This window comes from Falco rusticolus, chromosome 7, assembly GCF_015220075.1.
Source record: "Falco rusticolus isolate bFalRus1 chromosome 7, bFalRus1.pri, whole genome shotgun sequence".
Lineage (NCBI taxonomy): Eukaryota > Metazoa > Chordata > Aves > Falconiformes > Falconidae > Falco > Falco rusticolus.
This window is the reverse complement of record NC_051193.1, coordinates 17,192,440-17,210,196: the sequence shown is the minus strand read 5'-3', so window position 1 is coordinate 17,210,196 and position 17,757 is coordinate 17,192,440.

Here is a 17,757-nt window from a genome sequence, read left to right as displayed (position 1 = left end):
CAAGCAGCCTCCTAATCCAGTAAAAGTGACAGACTACTTAACAGTTTTACAGACATTCATTCATATGTCGTGCTTTTTTTTCCCCCTACATCCTGAGTGTAAATTAGGATGATACTTTCAATGCCAGGATGACAATTTGGCATCCTTGATATGATGTGCATTATTGGAACAAGGGAAGGCAGAGCCAGCCTGTTTAGATCAAGAGAACACTTAAAAGGATACTTACTGTTCTTCCAAAGTCATCATTAAGCTCAACTAGTATTTGTTAAGTTGACTGAGGTTTTTAGGTGAGTACTATGTTATTTACTTACTATTACTATTTATATGGTAATGAAAGGAGGGCTCATCTTGTGGTTGAATCAGAAGCTGTAGAATCAGGAGATGTGGCTCTATGTCACAACTCTGCCAAACTTTTTTTTTTCTTTTTGGTGACAAGTTATTTAATCTCAGTGTCTCAGTTCTCCAGCTATAAAATGGGAATAATAACGGTGCCTTGTTCCCAGGTTTTGCTTGTCTTATTATCGATAACTGCATTCTCTTTGGGGGTTAGACTTTCTCTTGCTTAAAGGCTTAACACAAAGAGATCCTAATCTCAGCTACTTTAATACAAATAACAGCTACAAAAAATAGTGCTATTACTACCTGGGCATCAGCATGACTTGTGACATCAATATAATGCTGACAAGCTCCTTACCTCTCAGGATTTGCTTTGCCCATCTCTGCTCCTAATCCTAATGCATTCAGTCCTGCTGGTGTGGAAAAACATCTTCATGGTTAATACTCCTCCCTCATGAAAGGAACATTACTCTAGTTTTCTGCCTATCTCTGCTTGTCAGGATGAGCTGCTGGCATTATATCCTGCATACATCATTGCTTAGTTGTTATACTCAAGGAAACCATTAGTTAGTCCTGGTATTTATTTCTCTGTGTGTCCTTTTATAGAGGTTCACTTCTTTTGAAAAGAGCAACCACCTCCTCTCACTTTTAAGCTTTTGCTGCAACACCTTTTAATGTGGCACAATACTACCAGCTCCTCTTCCTTCTCCCCTTTCACTAGTCAGCTTTAGTAGGTTTGCACAGGCCTTTCCTCTAACAGTAGAATGAAAATAGCAAAAATATCAGCATTGAGCTTACCTGTTTTTTCAGGGCAGAGCTCTTGGAGCTCTCAGTTGAGAAGACTGCAAGATCTTCCTTGGAGGTTCTTGAGGATCATATTGCCCTATAATCAGCCTCAAAAATGCCACCACCATCTCCAGGTAACTGGGCACCAGAAGTAGAGCCAGGCCTCTGGATAGTTACCCCGTTTGCAAACCTGGTCTCATTTCTGGACTGGACACCCGAAGGATTTCAGGTCTATTTCAGGGGTCCTCAAACTTTTTAACCAGGGGGCCAGCGCACGGATGAAGTGGCAGGGAGTCATCTGCGGCTGCTTGGTTTCCCCCCCCCAACCCCTGGTGGGCGGGGGGGGCTGGTCTATTTGGTCTAGAGCATCCTCTGTGGGCAGTGTGTATCCTGCCCTAATACAGTGACGCAGACTGTAGTAATCAGGTCTGTTAACAGGCTAGTTCTCTGCTAATCCTTGTTAGCAAGAGAATGAAACACATATTTATTCAGGAGTGGATTTTTCTAGCAAGGCTAGTGCACTAAATGACAGTGAAGTCCACCTCTCTATTACAGAGTCTTAAAAGTTCTAAAATAATAGAAACGAAAGCTACCATTAAAGAAAATTTAGGGCCAGGTTAAATGCTTTTATGATGGGTAGAACTATCATAAATTAAAGTATTTCATAGTGTTTATTACAGTTTCAGCCAAAGGAAATAATAAATGCAATGACTGGCTGATTAAAAAATATCCCATTGGCTAAATTATTAGTGGGCAGTGACCCTAATTAACAGGGTAATAAACCTGAAGATTTGCTTATGATGCAGCTGTTGAGACACCACATGCTCCAAGGTAGAGTTTGCCCTGAAAATGAGAAGGAGCCCAAGGTTCCTGGAAGAAACAAACCAAACAAAAAATTGGTTGATGAGAGTCCCTGGGTTACTGGAACTGACACTACATTGTAGGTTGCAGACCATAATTGTCCAGTAAATTTATGGCTTGGGTAATAAGAAAAGGCTAAAACATAGTTCTCGCATAACATGCCAAGCAAAGTTCATATCCAAGCACAGGTTCACTTGGTGTTCCGGAAATAAGACTGACTTCTCCTATTTTCTTCATTCCATCTTGCAATTAAGCAGATGAGTAAACATGAAGTCTTAATTGTTGACTCAATAAAATACCTACTGCAAGGTATTTTTGAAGGTGAAGGAAAGAAACAACTGTAATAACACAATTCAGTGGATCTGATCTGCTTTGCACTCAGTCTCCCCTTTTTGCAATGTCTCCCTTACAATCTCCTTTTTTTCCTGTCATTTACTTGTCTAGGTCTTTTTTTTAGTTCATAATCTGATCTAGGTCATCATTGCATGGTTTGTGCAATGCCTAGAATGACTTGACCTGATCCTGAATGTCATCTTCAGGTTTTTTTCAGTAACTCATCCTGAAAAACTCAGAGAAATCTTAAGTTTCCCTGCTTCTCTGATAAGCTATAAACATAAGAGCTGGGAATTTTAGAAGAGCTCAAAAGCAGTCTCTGAATGCGGTGGTGAATTTTATCTTTGGAAATAATGGCAGATTTTAAATATGAATTATTTGTGCAGGTTTATAGATTTAAGTAAGGGATGGTTAATTTAATCATGCTTACGCGTCCAGCTATCTGATTTGCATGTTTAATATGGTCATCAAATGTCTAAGGGCTATAAAGTACTCCTGTACTTACTCTGGGTACAAAACTGATAGATAAAATTAAGGTCATTTTCCAACATCAGGCCTAATTATGTGCAGGGTGGCCTTCAGGCAGCAAAATTAATCTTGTACATTCAGTGGGGCAAAATGAAGAGCACCAAAGCAGAGGTCCACCTCATTGCTTAAATGATTTGTTTCACCACAAAATAATGTAAAAATAGGAAATTCCCCAGTTCTCTTTGCCTTCTCAGCTGCTCAGAGAAAAACCCGTTCTCAGACAAACCTGCTATGTGGATAGCTATATGTTTTTAAAGTTTTTTAGCTTTTTTTTCTTTTTAATTCTTCCTGTTGGAAAAAATGGGGGAAAAAAAAGACTTTTTAATTTGATCATTGTCTGCAGTTAGGAATGGAGTGATCCCCTATGTCTCTGGGGCCTGAAGCAAATTCCACTGGTGCTTTTGGGAGTTTCCTAACTGCTTGTGAGTTGTTTTGGAATCAGCTATCAGTGGCCTAAAATGAAAGCACAAAGTTCATTGAAATTGAAAGCACATAGCCAAAAGTTAGACTTGGGGACAGAAATTTACAATTTTACTGTTTTTCACAAATTTACAGATAAATGTAGAGGGTTTTAAGGCAAACTCCTTGGAATATGGGTGGTACCTTGTCTGTAATTACACAGTGGTTTTCCCCACAAATATATCCTATCAAAAAAGATCAAAGGCAAACTGATATTTTCATTGTACCCTTTCCTTGGCAAAAATCCCTGCTTCCCATAATGCCATCTGACATTGCTTGTCCTGTGAAATTTTTACTGCTACTGTGATTATTCAAAGGCATTGCCATAAAATATACATGAATTACGGTCAGCAGTCACCCTTAGTATTTGGGCCTGTGATCAAACATGAAGACTGTGTGTAATACATTTTATTGGTTTCGGGACCTTGCATAAGAGGAGGGGTGTCCCTGCTGCATCCTCCGTTAACAACACTGGCATGGCTGGAATCTTATAGTGTATTTCCCACCCCTGGTAGCTAAGACTCTGCTTCCTGCTAAAATTTAGAGACAACAGAGCATCATCTTCTCCACCATCTGTGTGCATATGTGTAAGTAAGTATAAAAATGTTTGCAAAGCTTTCATGCACTTCCTCCCTCTGCTACCTCCTTCCCCAGTGATTCAGTCACTTCATATTGTAATACTTTGTTGACTATTGATTTTTGGTTAAGGTTGGAGCCCAGTACAACTGTATGAGCATTCGTTGGCTTTAATTTGATGTTATGCTGCTGCCTTCCATTCCATATTGACAGGCATCCTCTTATTTTCAGATTGGTGTCCATTCACTGATGAACGCGCACTAGGGGGATCATGACCTTTTCTCTTATCTGGACAGCTCTTGGCTTCATGAACATTTTTTGCTGCAGGGTGTTATTAACAACAGGGTGATAGAACAAAGAAATGAAGCAATGGGAAGCACATCAATGTATGAAATTTGCTTTATTAGGATTCCCCTGAGGCCAGAGCAGTCCCTAATTACAGAGGTGTTACATCCCTTCTTGGGATAACAAACTATATTTTTAGCAGTAATGAGAGCATGATTTTGAAATCACTGTGTGGTCATCCTCCCACTGTACAGATGCTTGTTAATTCACATTTTCCCAGATACTGATTTTGAGAGAAACATACAACAAAAGAAAAGCTAAACATCTGTGAAATTACCTACTACCAACTGAACAAAACATCATGCATTTCATTATACATATTTTGAATTTTGAGCTTTCCTGCCATTCTGTTTCACTATGTAGGAATGCAGTGTAATTTGTAAAATAATCCAGTTTGTTAATACGCTTATGCAGAGACAAGGCCACAATGTATTAGTTATGTGAGTCTGAGTCTGGATGCTCTGTTTAAATAAATACTGGGAAGTGTTATTGGTTATACAGATCTTGTCTGAGTATGCCTGGGAGATGAGCTGGCATACTGAATTCCCATGAATAGGCCTTGGTTGATAATTCCCAGATTCTTCATTCCATCTTGATGTGAATATCCTATTTTAATCTTCTTTGGTCTGCCTGCTCCCAGACTTCTGAGACAGACCAAAGGTAAAATGAAAAGCAACCAAAATACGTTTATTCTTCATACACATGCTTGTTATAACCCATACAGCTCTTTAAGATAGTGTGAGCTCAGCAGAGCTTATCTTAGCCTGCACAAGCTGGACATGCTCCCAATACAGAGGGGAGACTAAGAAGCCCCATTGCAGGATGTGTAACCTGCTGATCACCCAAATAAGCGGCCGCTGTGCCACTGCCACAGCTTCTGACCTCTCGTCAGATGTGTCTGGCAGATTGGCTTTACTCAAGATTCTTGGTTTACAGATCTAAAAACAAATGCAGGCAATCAAAAACAAACAAACCCCCCCACCCCACCCAAAACACAGGAGTCAACATTAGCAATTCAACTATATAAGTACTCCTTGAAGCTTTCTAGTTGCATTCTTCTTTTCAGTTCTGAATTGCTCCTTCCTCCTTGCTTTGTGTTAGGCAGCACTGTGTGTAAAATAGTGGTGGTGGGTTTTAACTGAATGGGCTGTGACCAGCTCCACCATCTTCAGTGGGTTATGGAGCAGTTTAACATCGGTGTATCCCATTGCCCTCTGTTGGGCTGACCCAGCACTACTCTCTTTCTGGGTCAAACCACTTTGGCTGTTGGTGAAGAGCAGCTCCTTGTGGGGCAAATTTCAGGGCTAGATGGGCACACCACGTGGTAAAATTACAGCTCTGGTTTAATCTGATTTTAGAGCTATTCCTTTGTTTAAAATTGAAAAAAAAAAAAGAAAAGAAAATCTTGTAGCCTTTAATCTTCTAGATCTTTTAAAGTTCTTCGTTACATCATGATTTACTGAAATACTCCATTTTCCTGCCACTGTCTCTTTCATTTGCTGTTTATTAGCAATGTTAAGCAAGCAAACAAACAAACCACACAAAAAAACCTTGCACTGATGAAAAGTTTTATAAGTGTTCTTAACTGCATTGTAAATTGAGGATTATACTGTGTCTTCTTCAGCCCATAAATGCTTTTTCTCAATAATAAACAGATCGTAAAGGATGGAAGTGCTCCCATGTGTCTCAAAACTTTGATGGTAATGCTGGTCACTGCTTTGTAAAAATAACCAAACATTATTCTGGCCAGAGAAGGGGAGAGAATAATTTTTGGAGCCTGATAAGTAGAATCCTCAGCTGCGTTAAGGGATGGGAATTCCTCTGCCTGACTTAATGTGTGTTTAGTTATACAAGAGAAAAAAGCTTTGAAAGGTGCGATCACAGTTCACCTCACTTCAAAAGGCCCTGGGAGAACAGGCTGAGCTGCTGTCCTGCAAAGTGAGGAGGACAAGCCCTTGTCCTTGCCCTGGAGCAGCCCCAGGGACTGGTCCCTGGGCTCTAGCCCTACGGTGCTGCCTTCACCCAGCTCCCTGGTGAGCTGCCTCTGTGTTGCCATCACACCTCCCTTGCTGCTTAGGACAGGTTTCTTTTTTCCAAAGTACTTTTTTGTTCAAAATGCCAGGAAATGAAAGAAAAGTTTTGCTCAGCCAGAAATTTTTGAAAACATGAGAAAAAGATGCAAAATCTTGGTGCTAGTTTATGTTAGATGATTCAACTTACTCAATGTCGGAGAGGGATGCACATATGCAAGCATTGTTCTGTGCTCTTTATCCTTTTTAAGGACTGTGGTATTTTGTTATATGTGCTGTGCACTTGACCACTCAGGATTGCATTACAGGCATTTCCCTCACTCTGACAATAATTCAGTCAGCCAAATACAAATCAAAGGAAACACTTAAGTGGCTCATTCCCTTTTAAAAGAAAAATGATACCAATAAAAATATTTGGCTTTAGCCCTCTTCTGCCCCAGAAGCTCCTTTTAGTCTCCTTTGCCTCTCCCCAGATAGTTGTTTATTCAATATTAAGCTCCCCTTTCCCAGAAGACTGAAGCATCCACATTCACACTTCACCAGCAGCATTGTGATTCAGTAATGAGGATGAAATGCTGTTGGGATCCTGTGCACATTGAAAGGCTCAAGCTAACCAATCTACTTGGTAAGAAGATGACTTTGTTCAGCCAAGAAATATCTCTTTACTGGGCTCCTAAAGCCCACCCTAACTACTAGAGAGAGTGCTAATTGAAAGAAGAGGGTGTAATTGCATGAGACAAGTAATTTTTATTGAGTAATTTTTCAGCGTTAGGTGGGCAGAAACAGCAGAGCCTCCTATTAGCGTTAAGGAAAGATGCACAGCTGAATCCCAGAACCTGATAATGAAAGTTTTCCTCTTCATTGTAACAGTGAAAACACATGAAATGCCTCTGCAGTTAAATTACAATTAAATGCTTTCCTTTTTCAGATGGCTGACAGATTTATAGAGGGCTTTTCCCTCAAGTAGGCATCTTTGCGCTCAGAACTGGCATCCTTCAAAGTAGGGAGAGAAAACCTTACATACTCATGTGCTGGAAAAGAGCCTTATGTGGCTGATCTTTCAGATAAAGAAGTGGTTCTAGCACTAAAAGGGAAGGAGGCAGAGGATGTACAGCATCTTCTGCTGTACTACACCTGTATTGTGTCATGAAAGGAAAATGGAGAAAGCAAGGGGAAGATAGCTTCACAATCAGATGGTGTCTTCTGTTTTGGGGGGATAGTCTGACTTAAAAGTAAAATCTGGAGGCCTTTGTGTTTAAAACCATTTGGTAGCAAGATTATATTGAAACCAAGGGTATGTTCAAATCTATAATCTATTTTACTGTAATTCAGTACAGCTTATTAAAGCAACAATGTCTAAGATAGCAGGCTCAAAATTTTATCTTACAATGCTATAGGACATTTACATTGTCTCCTAGTAACCACACAAACATGGGAAGCTTCCCCTTTCTAATGTAATAGTTAACTCAAACATCACGGGTATATTTGACTTTGAGGGTTCAGGTCTGCATTTCATGAAACAAAGCCCTTGTAAACACAAGAGACTATTGCCCTGCCCTGTTTTGACAGTGGGCACTCAGCACAGGCAAAGAGCTGAAAAGAATACATTGTCCTTTTCTGAGCGCTGGCAACGCATGCAGCGTGGACCCGGTGCAGGAGGAGAGGTGCTAGCTTTCCCAAGGAGTTCATAACGTAAATAGGCAGAGGGGACCAGGCAGGACACTTCTTGGAATCTGACCACAATAACATCATGGGCCAGCAAGACTTCTGGAGCACAGAAATGCTATGCCTCCACACACACACACTGGCAGAGCGTGTCAAGTAAAATCACTACCCTAGGTGGCACTCACCTGCGGAAGAAAGGTATCAGCTAAAGGTATCAGCTAAAGGTATGTCAGCTTTTCATGCAGTCTAGTATCACTGTGTGCTACTGAAGAAGGAACAGAAACATGTTTATCCTATAGACAATTCTGCGAGTTGTTTCAGCAGGGAGGATGAAATTGCCAGAATAAGAATTTGGGCAGGTAACTAGAGGCAATGCTCCCCCTCTGCCAAAAATAGCCACAGGAACTACAATGAGTGCAGCTTGCAGAGATGCTAAAAATAGCACCAAGCCCACTAACATTATATTGAAATATTGGCTCAGCACTGATTAACTCGCTCTGCTTCTTACCACCAAGTATTGAGCCCTTGCACTCACATGTCTTCCTCAGCCTCAAAGCAATATAGAATGTGTCTTGTTAAAATGAAAAACTTTTCTTTGGGTAACTAAAAAAATAACTTATTTTCTGTGCAAGAAAACATGTACCAAAATGAAGTGTCATGGAATTTCACATGTGGGCAGGGAAAAATCCTCCCTCGCCCTCCTGACAGGGGGATGCTGGGAATTGTTCCTGTGACCATTGAACATCTGCAGCATCTGGCGTGGTCAAAGCTGAGAGAGCTCAGCAACTTGCAAGGTTGGATTTGTCTTGAAGGGCCAGGGATGAAAGGGAAATAGGCTTCTGTAGCAACTGTCTTGTCATCTTATAAGCAGCCTTTAAGCTGTTTTTCCACTCAACATGGACAAAAGTGATATATTCTGTACTTACCCGAGTGTGATTATGAAAAGCTATTTTACCCTGATATGGAGCAAAGTGCAGTAAGAAGTGGTACTTGTGTTATTTTTAAACTATAGCCAAGTGAATTGCTGGTCAATCCATTTAGGTGTAACATGAACAAAAAATAAATTAATTTGGTCCAGTATTTAGTACTGACAAAGCCAAGAATCTGTTGGTGCCAGATACGTACAAATAATACCTGGTTTGCAGGGCAAGTTTTCACTTACTTTTTTTTATCCGATATTGACACGTTACACTGAAATACATGGGATACTTGGAACTTGTGGAACATTCACTGCATCCAAATTAAAATGGCTCTTCAAGAGCTCCTGGAGCTCCCCAGTGCCAGAAATGTTGCAAAGGACAGTTTGTGATGAACAGAGGCAATCCCAAAAGCATCTGTTCACTATAGAGCAAAGTTCTTCACTGCTTTAGGGGAGGGAGGGGTTGGTATTTTCCTCTGTGCATGTTTTTTTCAGCTAGGACCATTTTTGTAACAAAGTCTGAACATGGTTTACATTAATTTTGGCTTCCATTACGAATGGCAGACTTTCACAAGGACCAAGAAGTGGTGAAAGCAAATCTGGGATTACTGGCACATGGCCAGAGGATGAGAACATTTGTGATGTGGGAAGAAGGGAAAAAATTAAAGCTAATTCAGTAATATCCAGGCCAAAAACTTTCTGCTGAACTCTGAGATAAAGGCATTTGTGTAAATTGGCAGTGATCTTACACCATCATAAGGGTGGCCAAAAAATGTTTGGGGTGATACAGATCTCCCGAAGTGCCTGACATAGGGCTCAGCTGTTTTTCTTTGGCTTGTGAGTCGAACCCTTCAATTTATTAGCCATGTCCTCCTAGTGGATTCTAAATCCTTCCGGATTTTGTTGCCATCAGAGAAACTCAAGGACAGCGAGCACTCTCAGGATGTATTTTTTTCGAAGTACTTAACATTGAATTAATGGCTGCTAGGCTGGCTGATATTGGGCATCCTGAAAAATCTATCTGCAGCTAGAAGTTGTAACTATCAACTATTTTGTAATAATTACTGAAAACAGAGGGTGTTTCCACATATTGAGCAGAGACCTGTGCTATGGGCAGAGGCACCAGGGTCCAGGAGCTCTCAACCAGGGAGAGAGTTCAGGAGCCTGCCTCGCACATACTGCAGGCCCCTTCTCTTCCCATCTACACACGTGTACTTGGAAAAATTAGTTTGCTATGGTCAAAGCAGCACAGACAGCATCCTTTGAAATAATTATTACAAACACCATTTCAAAGCTTATTTTCAAAACCAGATGCTACGTTTTAATGACAAGCTTTGAAACTTAGCCATGACAAAGCTTGGAGGGTTTTCGATACAGTAATTTTTGTAAAATGTACAAATGTACAAAAACTCAAATACCCATATAAAACATCTTGCCTGTTTTCCCAGCACTAAATGAATCATATCTGTCACTTACTTGACATCCACTAATGTTTGATAGTCTTTGCTTTACTGCTAGTTCCACATGAAAGTTGTGGCAGTGAGCAACGGGTCGCGCAATTGCTCCTGGTCCATGTGCATAGTTAGTTTATGTACACAGCGATACGTACAGCTCCTTATCAGAGCTGAGATCAGTGGACGAAGCCATACAAAGATACACAAATAGATTGACGCCGTGATAGAAAGGGGTTTTTTGCGACTCTGAGGTGCTTGCAGCTTGTTCCTCTATAGAAACCACTGCAAAATTGCTACTTTTGAACCAAGTGATTAAATACCAGGTTTGAGGTCTGACATTCATGTGACATCTGTAACCTTTTGTTGAGCTCGACTGAAACTGTTGAAGTTCTTTACTGCACTGTGTTTTACAGAGAAAACATGTAACAAAACATGCTACCTGGGGCTTCCCCCGCGTTTGTCTGCATCTGTAAAACCTCACCAAAGAAGTCCACTGACGCGGCTGTAAAACAAAATTAAATATTTGCATAAGAGGGTTAAAAGTAAAATACTCCCTAATATCTCAGGTAATTTACACGTTAAAGAGAAGAGTGGAATGAATTACGATGTCGTGTCAGGAGCCACGTTTCAACCCCAAATCTGCCAATCATTACAAAGCTGAGTTTGTTGGGCCTTAGATACAGGGACCTTGCCGACTGCCTCGGGCAACATCCATACTTATTAGACAACATGGACCCTGGGGAGCTTTTCCGAGCGTGGCCCTCACCACCTGGCTGAAGCAGAGAGTAATGAAAGGCACCACTACAACAAAGCACGAAGTGACTACAGCCCTGGCTGCAGAGCATGAATCCAGTGCCTACCAGGGCAAGTAGGCTTGGTCCCAGGGGACAGACAGACATGTTAGATTTGTTTTTCACATCTTCTGTATTTAGCACTTTTGTCAGAAGGTGCTCCAAAATCTGTGTAACATCCCCGTTTCATACAGTGGTGAGCCTGTGGTCTTTGCTTGACTTTGCAATCCCTGCAAAGCAGCAGCAGTTTCCCTTCAGCTGGATGGAGCTTCTTAGGGGTCGTTTTGTTGCTTTGTGATTTAGACATGGGCAGATGTAGGGTCGGATTATTGATCCGCCGGCGGTTCCTCCTGCTGTGTTGGGTCTCAGAGCCTAGAGGGAGCCAGCTACTCGGGCTGTGCTCCGGGGAGGAGGAGGAGGAGGAGAGCTTTCATAATGACAGAGCTGAATTTTTTCTGAGCGTTTTCTTTGCTCTTTTAGTAAAGTCAAGTGTGAATATTTTCCAAAAGAAATGCCTGCCTGATGTAGGTTTTGCAGATAATTCTATACTCTGCTCAGGCAAAGGATTGGAAATAAATCAGAAAAGCAATTTTAAAAGCTGAAAGAAATATCTAAAATTGTCACCCGTGTCATAGGCAACGGGGATACTTTTAAAGTCTTTATTCATTGTAGTGTAGGGTACAATAATATTTACAGATTTTTCTACCCTGGTTAAAGCAGTTGGTCAGTACACTCTGTGTTTATGGTTTTTTTCTACCACAACCTGCTTTGTGGAGGGCTTAAAGGTAAAGCTTGTACAAAGTCATATTTCAGCAGTTCCGACAGGGAAATCAAGTAAATTTTGTTTTCTATTCAGAGTGGGCTGGGGAAGAGGAGCATCAGTAAGGTAGGAAGGTATTGTGCTGAGCACAGGGGCTGTCAGTTCTGCCTCCTTTAACAGATCACCTTAGATTTTCCATTCTCTTTCCACATAATGTGGGAAGCACTTACTCCACCTCTGTATGGTTTTTACACATAGGTATTTACAAAATCCAAATCCAGTGAACTGTTTGTTTATCTGTTATCAGATTGTAGCTGCAAGGTATGTTCAAAGCACTGCTGGATTTAATCTTAGGGAGAGTGTGAAAATAATGATGATTACTTAGAACGCTTATTTCCACGTTTAGCCATATCTGTATGTATTTTAAGTGCGTATCAACAAGGGGACAAGTAAAAAGAGATAGTTAACACTTCCTATCTGCTTTTTAAGCCTTTCCATTGCTGTTCATCAGCCTTTCAGAAGCAGAAAGAACATGAGTAGGATAGTGTGTGTGTGTCTGTGTGTGTGTGAGAACAATTCTATGAAAGATTATCTTGCACACAAAGCGCATGGCCCTGCCCCCATTGTGAAGGCAGAGATTCCCCCGAGATTAGGCAAGAAGGAATTGCTTGTGGTCAGCAGAGGCGGGAGAACAATAGAGCCCAAAATGGGCAGCAGCGACAACAGGCGCTGAGGTGGGTGGGAGACTGGCCAAATGTCCATTGCAGGCTATATGGCATTGTCACTGACACCAGAAATGGCGAAAAGGTCTCAAATTAGCAATTGTTATGATTAGCAGGTGGTTTGAGAGATAGGAATTCTAGGGAAGTGATTGGTGGTTTAGACATCACATGCTATCTAGTCCGAAACACTCTTCACTTGCTCATTAACAGGGAATTATGAAATTACTTAAAGGAAAACAATTCTAATGAAATATAGAGAACTATATAAATCAATTCTTTAAAGGAGATGTGACTTTTTATAAAAGTATTACAGTTCCTGCAGGTCTTATTTTTGTGAAGGAATTCTGTCAGAAAATCTGGCAGGGAAACCAACGTTATTCAACAATATTTCATCTAACTAGGAAAAGCTGAAAAAATTACTCTGCACCATATGCATTCCTTTCATAACTAACTCGTGTATTTAGATTGTGAATCTGCTCTTAAGAGAGGTCAAAAGCCACAAGATTCAAAAACAGTTTTATAAGAATCGAAGTTCAGAAGCGTTTTGGTTCAGAGTTTGGTTCAGTATAACCCACTGCACTAAAGCAAGATCACATAAAACAAAATGTGAATCCCCTTCTGTTTCTTGACTTTGAAAATAAATTCAAGGATGTCAGGGCCATATTATCACTGGCTCTTTTAAAAGCTAAGACTGGATTCTCCAATTTCATGGATGTGCAGATACCAATACTCTCCTGAGGACTGTCTCTGTTCCAGACCCAAAATCTGGAGCACAGCAAGTCCAAAGACACTCTTGGAATAATATCCATTTACACATTAACAGTCTGCTCTTCTCTTTCTTAAGACTTGTACTACCTACTCCTGTTCTCATAGCAGAGACAGTAATGACTTGTACCCAGCTTCAATGTCATGAGCACTTGCTGAGTGATTTGCAAAATCCTGTCCTGGACATGCTAGGGGAGTTAATTCTGCCAAAACATTTTTAGTTGGGGACCAGGACCAAAACTAAATTTTGGTATAGTATTTTATGTTTGATTGTCATTTTACTGTTCCTGAAATGTTGCAGAAAATACCAAGCTGACTGCATTAGTGCTGGGCTATATCACTGATACTTACTTTGTGTGCTGCAGGCCACTGGGCAACCATAAGATCTTTTTTGTGCTTGCCAGAACTGGGTTTACAACTATACTCTGAAGGCAAAAACTTCAGCGTTGTTTTGGAAACTATTAGCCCCACAGTCAAGAAAGTCACAGCACACGCTCTGCTCCCAGGTCCTTCTGGATACAACCAGCAGGAGTGTGAGAACAGCTCTGTGGTGTGTGCACACCCAGAGCAAGTGGGAGAAAGGGTGATGGCCCAAGGAGATGTCGTCCTTTAAGTTTTAGAGTAGTTGTGTAAAATAGAAACATAATTTCATGAAATGACAATTTCTCTGACCTTGCAGCAAGGGGAAAAGAAGAAGGGAAAAAAAAAAAACCAACCAAAAAACAACCCATAGTCTATTTGAATTTGCAGGCATATGGCATTTCAATAGCTCTTCAGCTGCCATCACAGGGGGCTGGATTCAGCGTGGCTGAGACCTGATTACAGACACAGTTTAGGACAGCTGGGGTCCTGAAGTTGGCACTCAGGCATCTAAAATTTGGCGGGATGAATCTGCAAAGGGAAAGATTTCAAGGGAGAGGAAATAAGGAGTTTGGCAAAGGAAGGTTTGGTTCCAGGCTTGTTGAATAAGCATAAATAAACATTTGGTCAAGGCTCGTTGAATAAGCTGAATAAGCAGTCCAGCTGCCCATGCCACAGAAACTAAATAGAATGGGTTAAAAATGGGGGAAATAAGCCATATGAAGGAGGATGAAGAAATGCCAGCTTTTACAGTCTTTGTCCTCATAATTATAGCTTTGCCAATATAACCAGTGCAAAAGCAGTTGTGTATGACTTGTAAAATTATGATATAGATATTATAGTTGCGAAGGTTTTTTAAAAAATATCTTAGAATTTTATATTACAGAATTTGCAGCAATCCTACCGTTAAAAATACCGTGTTTCCTAAAGATGCCTTTTGGTGAAGCCACCATGACAAACCCTTTGTTTTACATTCAGTGAAACCAGAGGAGTTATTTCTCACAAATGAGATCATTTCCAACTCTGAATGTGTGCATAATCATATATATATTCTAAATAAAATCTTGTCAGAAACCTGCAATCTCCCCATCTTTCTGTCATATAATTTTATACTTGTAGTTTGAAGACAGAAAATTACACTGCAGGTACATGTTTGAGTGTTTTTCCCTTTGCTGAGAAGCTGGATGTGAAGGTATCTAGATTTCTACCTGTAAATCCAAGACAAGTAAAGTGAAAAAAGCCAGAGTCCCTCTCATACATCTGAAACAATACACTTTAAAATAAAGCTGCAATCAAATGTTACTAATAAAATCTTTCATGTCAAGTTATTTTTATCCTTGCTGTTTGTTTCTGAAATAATTGGAGGAAAAATATACTGTAATGGCCGTAGTATATCTATGTGCAATTTTTTTCTTGCTTCTTTCTCCTAAATGCTGGGAAGCACTACCACAGGTTTCCAGTGTATGTCCTTTTTGCCCTTCTGATCACGGCAGCCACAAAACATCTATCTGCCTCCATTCCCATCCCTTAATCACTCAGGGGTCCTCAGGTGCAAAGCTGACAACTTGGACTTCTTTCTGATCCTCCACTTTTCCATCTTGTGGTTTATTTCCTTCTTTTATCGATGTATATACTGAGCATAGGAAAACTTTCAGTAATTTTTTTCAACCTGTTGTGATTTAAATGTAGGTTTTGTATCATACCATACCAGAGACAATGGATAGTGAGGAATGACGTAGAAGGCTTCCTTGTTGCTGTTGCATTTCTCTGAGTCAGATGAAGTACAGCAAAACCTCTTAGCTTGGTTTTAAAATATATGTATTCCAGTGGCCATTTGTAAAAGCGCCATGGGATTTCTCCCTGACCCTGCATTCATAAAAGTTTTGGGAACTTGCAAAAAACAAGCTGTGTACAATACTCACCTTTTCTTCTGTGGTGAAAGAGAGCCATCTTCACCGAAGAGGTGATACCAAGGGCTCCCAGGCTGTACAGCGTGAATGAGAAAGAAGCCTCAGTGACACGGAAACTGGTGTTTTATATACTTTTTTCTGGGTTTAGTTGGATACCTTCCTTCTATCCCTCTATTTCATCATTTTATTTTGTGGTTTGACTGGGTAGAAATCCGCAGATCTCTATAAGCATCTATCTTGTTGCAGAAAATATCAACCAAGCCTGGGAAGATGTCTACCCTACAATACAAAATGTGGAGCTGATGTTTAAAAAATTCAGATTTTTTGTGAAGTACCTGGATGTTCATATTATGCTCTTCTGTGGGAAAGAATAACAAGGATTTTTCTTAAGAACAGAAGAAATAGATTTTAACTCCTAATTCAAAGAGGGAATAAAGTTTAAGTCACCTATTTAAAATTTATTTACAGGCATCAGAAATTTCAGCCCAAAAGGATGACCTTTTCAAAAAGCTGTGGAAAAAGTTAAAAGGGAAACTGCTTTGCACAGCTTCAGTGCTGCAGCTGCTGATATGGGCATCCAGTAAAGTGTATAGAATGAAACAGCACTGATAATCCTCATAAAAAATTTAGAATGGATGCAGGGTTTGAAACTTTTGTATCCCAAGTGGATTTTATTTGTTTGGTCCACACTGAAATAACTGGCTGAGGGCTCGTTAAAAGACTGAGAATTATAAATAAGGAAGTAAGAGAAATTACAGTTTTTCATTAGTCTTTACATGGTTGCCATTATTTATCTGTTGTTACTCTTCTCCACTACCTTGTGTTATATATAATTCTGTTTCTATCAAAAGAAGCATATGGAAAAGGAGAATTATTAGAAAACTTACCTTGCTAAAGATAATTTGCTGCCATCTATGGCTTTTCAGCTGGAACTCAAATGTGTGTTGCAAGGAATTAAGACAAATATTTTCCTTGTAAGAAATTGGGACGAGATGTTTGAATAGACTTTTAAATGAGGCGTCAAGTTTTACAAGCTTTTTTCCCAGACCTCCAGAAATTTTACATACAACTTCTTATGTAACTGTCATTAGAAAATGGCTAAAAATCAGAAGGGTTTGCGCTGTTGGTGGCAGATCCCTCTGTGTCTTCTCATGATGCTGTGACAATACACAAAAGCTGTGAATTTTGTTCAGATACACCTGGAAGTCTCCCCTTCTGAAGGAGGTAGAAACAAAACTGGAATGAAAATGGGAACTTGTAGCCAGGCTCCCACTCCTCTAAGCTGGGGGGAATCTGGGCAGGATCGTGCCTGAGCTTTTCTGTATTGGGAAGTTAACATGCATTCAGAATTTAAAAGCAAATAAAGAACGTTTTAAATATGAACAAGGCTCGATTGACTTCATCAGCTTCTGTCAAAAGATAAGTGAAAGGTTTTTATATGGGGGCAGAGGGGAATCAGGCAGGGAACAGGTGCGGGAATGTCCCTGGAGTGCTGCACGGGAAATAGGAAGCTCTGGGGGTCCTCAGCTCGGGAGCAGGGTGGAGAAAGTGGGAAGAGAAAGTGCAAAGAGGACTTTACATTCCAATGGAAGGGAGAGCATTCAGAAAACCACTGAGTCCAAAGAAGCCTGGGAAATGGGGTTTTTCATTAAAGGAATGGATATGGAAGGTGAAATGGAGGCTTAACATAGAACCAGAATGTTTAAACGTGACAATGAATCCAAAAGGATTCAAGTGCGTAACACTGGAGTTTGGTAAATACCTAAAGAACAGCCATCTGTTTAGGATCTCTGTTATTCTCCATTTACACATGTGGATCTGGGCTGACTTAGTGCAGCAAAGTTCAAATCTCTGCTGCTCAGTTTGGTTCAAATATCTGCTGCTGAGACACTACTAATACCTGTGTAGGAAATTCTTCAGCTTTTTCAGAATTCCAGCATTAGGAAGGCTGAACACCGACCAACCAGAGGCTTTTCAGGTCCCATTTTCAGACATTTCACTCTTTGTAGTGAAGTACGACCTTGCTTCAGAAACTGTGAGATAATATGCAAACAAAACAGTCAAAACAGGAGAAAAAAAAAAAAAAAACAAAAAACAAAACAACACCAAACATGAGAGTAAGCAAAACCTGGAGTTTATTCAAAGCATCCAGTTCCA